The 7,975-nt window shown below is 36.7% G+C and overlaps 1 protein-coding gene across 1 annotated transcript in view; it reads left to right on the forward strand.

Moving 5' to 3' along the window:
- LOC129259414 (probable methyltransferase-like protein 24) overlaps nucleotides 1–2,072 on the forward strand; it is a 7,435-nt gene extending 5,363 nt beyond the window's left edge. Inside the window, exon 4 of the mRNA XM_064098563.1 lies at nucleotides 1–2,072. This exon is cut by the window's left edge and continues 807 nt beyond it. The gene's annotated coding sequence lies outside the window, so the exon portion shown is untranslated.
- The last annotated feature ends 5,903 nt before the right edge of the window (nucleotides 2,073–7,975 follow it).

Here is a 7,975-nt window from a genome sequence, read left to right on the forward strand (position 1 = left end):
TACGCCAACATCTAAAATGCATGTTTGTATATTCATCATATTTTTTTTTATTATGATGTATATTCATACATTCAACGTTTTCATGACAATTCAGTATGATTTACCTTGTTTACAAAAGGACATGTGATAAGTCCTGTTGAAAAAATGATGACATTGTTGGATTTTCATATAGTTGAGGTTGATCAGGTCAATCGTTAATTCTTTGTAAGACGGGGTCCTGTTTCATTACTCGAACTTCTAGTACATGTAGATAAGGACATGATCATTGGAAACTGATGTGAGGATTAACAAATAATAATAATGAAATGTTAAAGCAATTAAAGCATGAATGCTCGTTTATTAAATAATCAGACTGTCGACAGTTTGAGTAGAGGAGCCAGACCGTTCTTGAACAAATCCCTGTCCATGGGATCGTTTCATTTTTTTTTTGGTATCATTAACCTCTTTTCTCCTGATATGCTGCCCTCTATAGTGCTGTATAGTTTTGTATTTTTTACTGCAATATTCAGACTGAACCATCCTGGGCATGGATGGACTTTCAGTGTGACAATACAATTTTTGTTTTCAATGTTTAAGTCGAATGAACTTTTATCATAATCTCCACCATTTCCTTCCGTTTCTTTATTTGTCCATGTCAATTTATTCAACGTTCTTTCTGAGTATTCAGCGGACGATTCTTGCCGTATAATGAATACACAATTTACGCTAGCCTTGTACTTTTTCCTGCTGCGGTAATAAATTTAAATACAATTTCAATCCCAATACTATTTTACTTACTTTAGAACTTGATGGGTTTTTTTTAATATACATGGTTTGAATACATTACACCATACTTATGCTACTATCCATTACTGTTACATAAAATGGAATCCAACATTGGTCATAAAAAAGAACATTGTGAAAGTTTAAAATAAATCGAACAAGACAATTAATAAGAAAGGTATAGCTGTTTTAATATTGAAATCCCTAAGACTATCTAAATTCAAAATTGGCAACTGATTAAGTAAATTATAACAAACGCTAGGACAACTTTCCCATACACGCCATGAAGGTAATTATCAGGGATTTGCGTGTTTCTCTTTAGTACTCATTCCCCTCGGGAAGTAAAGTATAACCAGGTAACATATTTGTTTTATGTCCCCATGAAAGAAAAACAAAAATTGTAAACTACAAAAAAATTAAAGAGAAATAAGAAGAAATTTTAGTTATAATGTATTGGAGTAAATTAAAGAGTAGTCATTGCCTTACATCACTATGACATCACCAATGGGGCCAATTTGAAGTCTCCATGGGTATAGTGATTACCAATTTTTATAACTTCTAAAAATTAATTACTTTCTTATTTTTTGTCCGATATTGTACACCATTTACTTGTCTCTTTTTTTTTTCTTTTTCCTCTAAAAACAAATTTTTTATTGACGTTGGATTTCCCTATAAATATATTCTAGTGATTGAGACGTCATATTCATGTATTAAATGATTATCTTGGTCATGCTGGTATTTTCAAAGTAAAACAGTACTTATGTAATACAGTACTTAGTTATGTACCCAAGTTTTAGTCATCCTTGGCCTTGTACAAAGTTATAAGAATACCCTCAAAAGTTTCATTAAACACGTTTTATGAATATTTTTTTCATGAATAAATAAAATCCTAAAACTACTTGTACCGTGATTAGGGGAGAACACACATAAAAATTATTCTAGTACTAAAACACTTATGGTTTTCATCAATAGTTATTAGTGTTTTCATAAGTCATTGTGTAAATTTATAATGCGTGCAATATAATTAGATGTAAAGTTATAGAAATTATGTTCGATATTACTTAAATCAAATGCATTCTTTGAGAGAAACCTTGATTTTTTTCAGTTTTGTAGTATTACATTATTTTCATTGATGAATGTAAATCTTTTGTTGGTAATTAAAAAGTTGATATATCTGTTTTTAATGTTATTATGATATTGCCAAAATATTGGCTTCTGTCTTTGTATTGTGTCGTAATAAACATTTTTATGACAAGTTTACAATTAAAAGACGTTGTTCATTGATTGTGTCGACGTGTTAAAAGAAGCAATTTGCGATCTACGGATCTTTTTATTTTTTTTAATATCAAACAATGGCATCACAAACTGTATTAATTAACATGATTTGGCAAGTGAATGTTTATTCCGCAACGTACGGATGGATCAAGAACACAGTAAATATATTGAGAATGCCCGTCAAATGACAAGGTTCAGCTGGGGAGGGGTCTTTGTCGAAAATTGGAGAATCGGAACACATTTCGTCCTACGTTTCGGAGATGACGAAAAATTGCAAATTATGTGGATTTGCGCAGTGTCAAGGCCGAAACGGCTGTTTTGATTCACCAATAATCGACAAAGACCACGTGGCTCTTCTTTGTCATGAAAGGGCATTTGACAATACATTTATCTGTTATTGAACTCCCCGTACGTCGCGGAGCTAAAGCTCCCTTAAAGGGATGGTCTAGGCTGGAGATATTTATATCTCAATAAATAGAGTAAAATTCACAAAGCAAAATGCTGAAAATTTGATCAAAATCGGATAACGAATAACGAAGTTATTGAATTTCAAAGATTTGCATTATTCCGGTGAATCAGCTCTCGGCATGTCTTTATGAATATTCATTAGGCGGGCTGATGTCATATCCCACTTGTTCTTTTGAATTTCATTATATGAAATTAGGTTTATTCAAAAATTTTATACCAAGAACTAAGTTATTTATTGTCGCAACTTATTTCATCATAATGGAGACACATCATTTACACATTTAACCTTTATTATTTCATGTAATAACATAAGAAAAAAGAAAGTGGGGATGTGATATCATCAGCCCACCTATTGAATATTCATGACGATGTACCTATCATTGTTTTCACAAAATATTGATAAACTTTAAAATTCAATAACTTCGTTATTTGTTATCCGATTTTGATGAAATTTTCAGCATTTTGCTCTGTGAATTTTACTTTATTTATTTTGATATACATATTTTCAGCCCGGATCGTCCCTTTAAGTCAAAGTCCGCGACTATTCATGGTTGAGAATAAATAATGGAATGCGATGTGTTCTATGAAGCGTGCGATGGTCCATTGTCGCTAGGTCAGGTGTAGGCATTGTTCAAGTCATATAGGCAGAAAGCTAAAAAGCAGTACGAAGGAAAGCTGTACGTGTGAGTGTAGAACAAGGAAGAATGGTGCGTGGTGTAATAGAAGAAGTTGCCAGGCCAAGGGGACTTCTCGTTCAGAATTTGCATGTTTATCCGTCATTGGCCGTTAAAACCATGGACCCACAACAAAGTTACTACGACCACGCCAACGATGCTCTGCAGTTTTTTTAGACACTTCATCCTCGAGATAACCTCTCACTCTTGGGTTAACCTGTGACACCAGGCCGCCATTTTGCTAGAACTAGTTTTCTGAATGCTCGAGGTCGACTGTGAATGATATTCTCTTCGTTTCGGCTCTACCTGCGAGTCATCTCGACAATGCGCTCCTATATGGCTGACGACATAGACCATCATGAACTGGGTTTGGACTATAGATAGACTGCATGTCATCAGCTAACAGACGTAAATGAAACCACACCGCAACCGTACTGTTGTCCTGTATGTTGTTAGGTAATTCAAATCTTCATTTAGGGGATACCCCGGGTTGAAAATAATTATATCTAAATAAATTTAGTAACATTCACCACGCAAAATGCTGAAAATTTCAAATAACAAATAACGAAGTTGCTGAATTTTTAAGTTTTAGCGATATTTTATGGAAACAGTTATGTACCACCATAAATACTCATTAGGCATGTTAGGTGGGTTGATAATGTAATGTCTCCAGTTTGCTTTTCCTTATGAAATCATAATTATTCAGTGTTTTCATTATGGTCCCTTGTAACAAAATATGTTGCAACGACTTTTATCTTACACATTAAAATAATTGTCAATCCATTTTTATTTATTCTTGGACAAAATTTGAAGAAAAGGTAAGGTAATTTATTTTATTAAGACCATGGTAGATTCCCTACGGTATACACTGTTAAAAAAAATATTGGGTAAAATTTTAACTAGCACGAGGGTAATTGTGTGTCCAACCAATTTGGGGCAGTATTTTACCCAATGCGGGAAGTATATTGTCAAGTAAGGTTAATGAAATAAGGAGCAATTACTTTAGAACGGGCAAAATTTTCATCACACTGGATAAATAAAAATGCCCAAAAGAAATGCCCAATGTTGGTTGGACATATAATTACCCTCATTTTTACCCAATATTTTTTAGAGTGTACTGTATTGATGAGATTCACTTTGCAGTGTTATAAATGGTTTCTAGGATGCGAACTTTAATACGTAATATATTGATACTTTTTGGTATAGGACGTCAGGATATGCTGAGAGTGCAGAGCTGCTGGTAAAAGACTGGGTTCGAGTGGCGGCTTGGTTGAGGAACGGTGGTAAGTGTGAAACTTCTTAAGTAATAGTCACAAGCGGATCCAGGGGGCAAAGCCTGCTCGTGCCCCCCCCCCCCTTGAGAGGCACAATTAAAATTTGTAATAAAAAAATGCCGTTACAACAGAAGTGTGCCCCCCCCCCTTTAAAAGTGAAGACCTTTTTTATTTATTTGTTTACTTGTCAATTTTCTCGTGGACGAAATGTCCTCATTTTTTGTTGAAAACCTTTTATTTCTTGTCAAATCTTTCCTCGGGAAAATGTGCCCCCCCCCCCCTGAAAATTCCTGGATCCGCCCCTGAATATAGTTGTGTAGATTTTAAAATGGTTATCTAAAAACTCGCCGGCATCGGGGAAGTAGTGACTTTTCGCATCGTGAAGCAGAACGAATCGAGTTAGAACACAGTAAATGTGTTGAAAATGCACGTCTAAATGACAATGAACAACAGAAAGGGTCTTTGTCGAAAACTGGTGAATCGAGCAGCAGTTTTGTCCATGCAGGACGAAACTGCTGTTTTGATTCACCAATCTTTGGCAAAGACTCCTTCGTTTCTCTTTGTCATGAACGGCAATTGACAATACATGCATTTTCTATGTTCTTGAAAGCGTTTGCCTCGCGGTGCAACAATTTCATGTTCTCTTTTCCTGAGTGGTACGGAGTTGCGATCTTTTATTGAGGAAGAACAGAAAGGGGGCACGACAAGAGCGCATCTTCGAACGTGAGAGAGTGAAGGAAGAACTAGAGTTGGTTAGGCTTCAAATGGAGCTAGAACGTTCGAGAGGAGAGAGAAATGAGGAAGCAGTTAATGGAAATAGAACGCATGTATACGATCACCAAAGTTGCCCACATTCAGTGAGGATATGTTTAGTGATAATTTAAATAATTTATCTCAGCAGATTTGAGCGATACTGCGCAGCATGACAGTATACACCGTCCACGGGCGACATGAAAGGCAAGGTATTAGACGGGGTATTAGATACGTGTAGTAGACTAAGCGTTTCTGAAGAGATAGATTAAGCACTGCAATAATTGTTTAAACTTATTTAAAACTTTAAACAATAGTTGCTACTTGTTAGACCGACGGACTTAAATAACATTCTTAAATTTTAAACAGCTTTTTTTTCTTTGCTTTTTGCTTTTTCCCCTTTTTTAACAGTGTATCCATAATCTTCACTTACTCTTCAAAGGATTCTTTTAAACTTAGTATTTGAACATTTGCCTTCGATTGACATGGCTGTCCATTCACATAACGATACGAAAGCACAAACTAAAAATCAAGTACGTGGAGTTGTGGCAGAAATAATCCACAAAATCATTAAAATCGTACTTGCACTAAATTACGACAAAAATTAAAAACCTTCCAAAAAGTGAAGAGGTGTCGTGGTGTAGCGGTTCTGACTCTCTCCTTTCAATCAGAGGGTCGTGTGTTCGAATCCCACTATGGCCTAGCGTCCTTTGGAAAGACGTTGATCTGCATTTGCCACTCTCCACCCAGGTGTTACTTGGGTACCCGGTAGGATGCGAAAGATATTGTATGTTTGAATTTGCCAGCGCTTTTTGAGGCTGCGATGAAGACATGGAATGCTCCCCATGGAGTGGAAATTGTGCACTATTCGTGCGGGATTTAAATGAATCCAATGACCGGGCTAATAACATGCTGTAAAGCACTTTGAGCCGTATATGGCAAAAGCGCTAATATAAAAACTGGCTATTATTATTTTCCCCTCGTCTGGGGTTTCCCTGTCATGTTGCCCTCACTCGGCCAAATCGTTACATGGCAAAACTTATCCTTCGCTTTTTACGTCATTGTACCATAGAGGTTATATGCCCAGCATCCGAGTTTATTTGCCCTTTTCCTCTTTAATTCTTTCTTCTATTTCCTTCTCCCTCATAATCTATGGGTGATCCTCTCTCTTTTTCAGTCACCACCCCAACTTGTTTGTAATAGTGGGGGAAAAAACTTAAAATGACGCTTTTGACGCTTTTCTACATGGTGAGCCGCCCCCTCCCCCCCCCACTTTCAAACCGTTCAGCGACAAAACTTGTCTTTGCTCTCCCCCCGTCTCTCTCTCTCTCTCTCTGCATTTCTCATTTTCTTTATTTCCAGAATCTATCTCCATTTCTCCTCACCCCCATACAACCCATACAACAACAGCCACCAGTGTATCTTAGTAGGCATGGCGCAAGTTCATTCAAAAGTGCTGCTGCTGATAATTCCAGCATTTATCTAACAATTTTATTTTTCCATCCAACATGTCCAATGCTAACAAAAGGCCTATACGCCATTCTCTCCCCAAACAGGAAGATCCAACACATTGAATAGACGATGAATGTTTTGAATGAAACAGTGGTTTCGGTGTTTTTAAGAGGAAATGTATATAGCTCACCAACTCGCTTCTATTCCCGCGAACCGACATTGACAATCGCGTGAAACCCGTTCCCGCCAGTCTTACGCATAGTGCGTTGTCGGCTCGCCGGATGATCAGATGTTCGATTTCACATACGCCTCTCATTAAACCCCCATTCTCAAATGCTATCCTTTCTGTCTCGGACACCATACATTCGCTCTTCCTGTACGCATTCATGCGCGCATTCATTCAATCATCTTTTTTAATGAATCGCGATCTGTCCGTGCAATTAATCTCGTATTTTGAGGAAATTAAATCTTAACTACAAGCCTTGATATCGAGATGACTATCTATCCTACTACAAGCAGGCACGAATGTATTGGGGGAAAATGAGTAATTATATGTCATTTTTCTTAGTAACATGGCAGGTATAAATGCATTAGAGGGTAATCTGATGCTGACTTTATTTTAATCTTAAGTCAACATGAATAGCGAATAGATAGATGACATTATAAGCCACCCTAAATCTACACTTTATAAGAAATAGTTTTTGTGATTATCAAAGATTATTTGCTTTGCGAAATAGATATCTTTATCCCAGCAACATGGATATAGATTTAACGATTAATCAAACTCCATGTGACTCATTTTCATCCCTCCAATAAAGATGGGAGGCGAAGAAAGATAGAGAAGGGGAAATAGAGTGAGAGGGGGAGAAAAACAGGAGGCGGGGGAGGGCGAAGATAATAATAGAGAGAGGGGAAGAGACCATAGAGATATATTGAGAGACATACAGACAGAGAGAGGGAGAGAGAGAGAGTAGCAGAGACAGAGGAGGGAGGGAGTGTGTGTTGGCGAGAGGTGTGTGTGTGAGAGAGGAAAAAGAAATGGATATATAAGATTTTTTTGCCTAAAATAGATATAATTCTCTTGAAATTCCAGATTTATCATGGGTTATTTGCGATTTCTACACTGCAAAAACTCTGGTGTTGATTTAACACCAGCCCGGAATCTATAAATATCCACACCAGAGAAGTGTTAAACAACACCAGTTTCGTTTTGGTCTTACACCAGATAGGTGATTATACAACAATACAACAGCATCGGTTTGATTCCAAACTGGTGTTGTTTCAATACTTCTCTGGTGTGGACATATATAGATTCCGGGC

This window comes from Lytechinus pictus, chromosome 4 (assembly GCF_037042905.1).
Source record: "Lytechinus pictus isolate F3 Inbred chromosome 4, Lp3.0, whole genome shotgun sequence".
In the NCBI taxonomy this organism is placed as follows: Eukaryota; Metazoa; Echinodermata; class Echinoidea; order Temnopleuroida; family Toxopneustidae; genus Lytechinus; species Lytechinus pictus.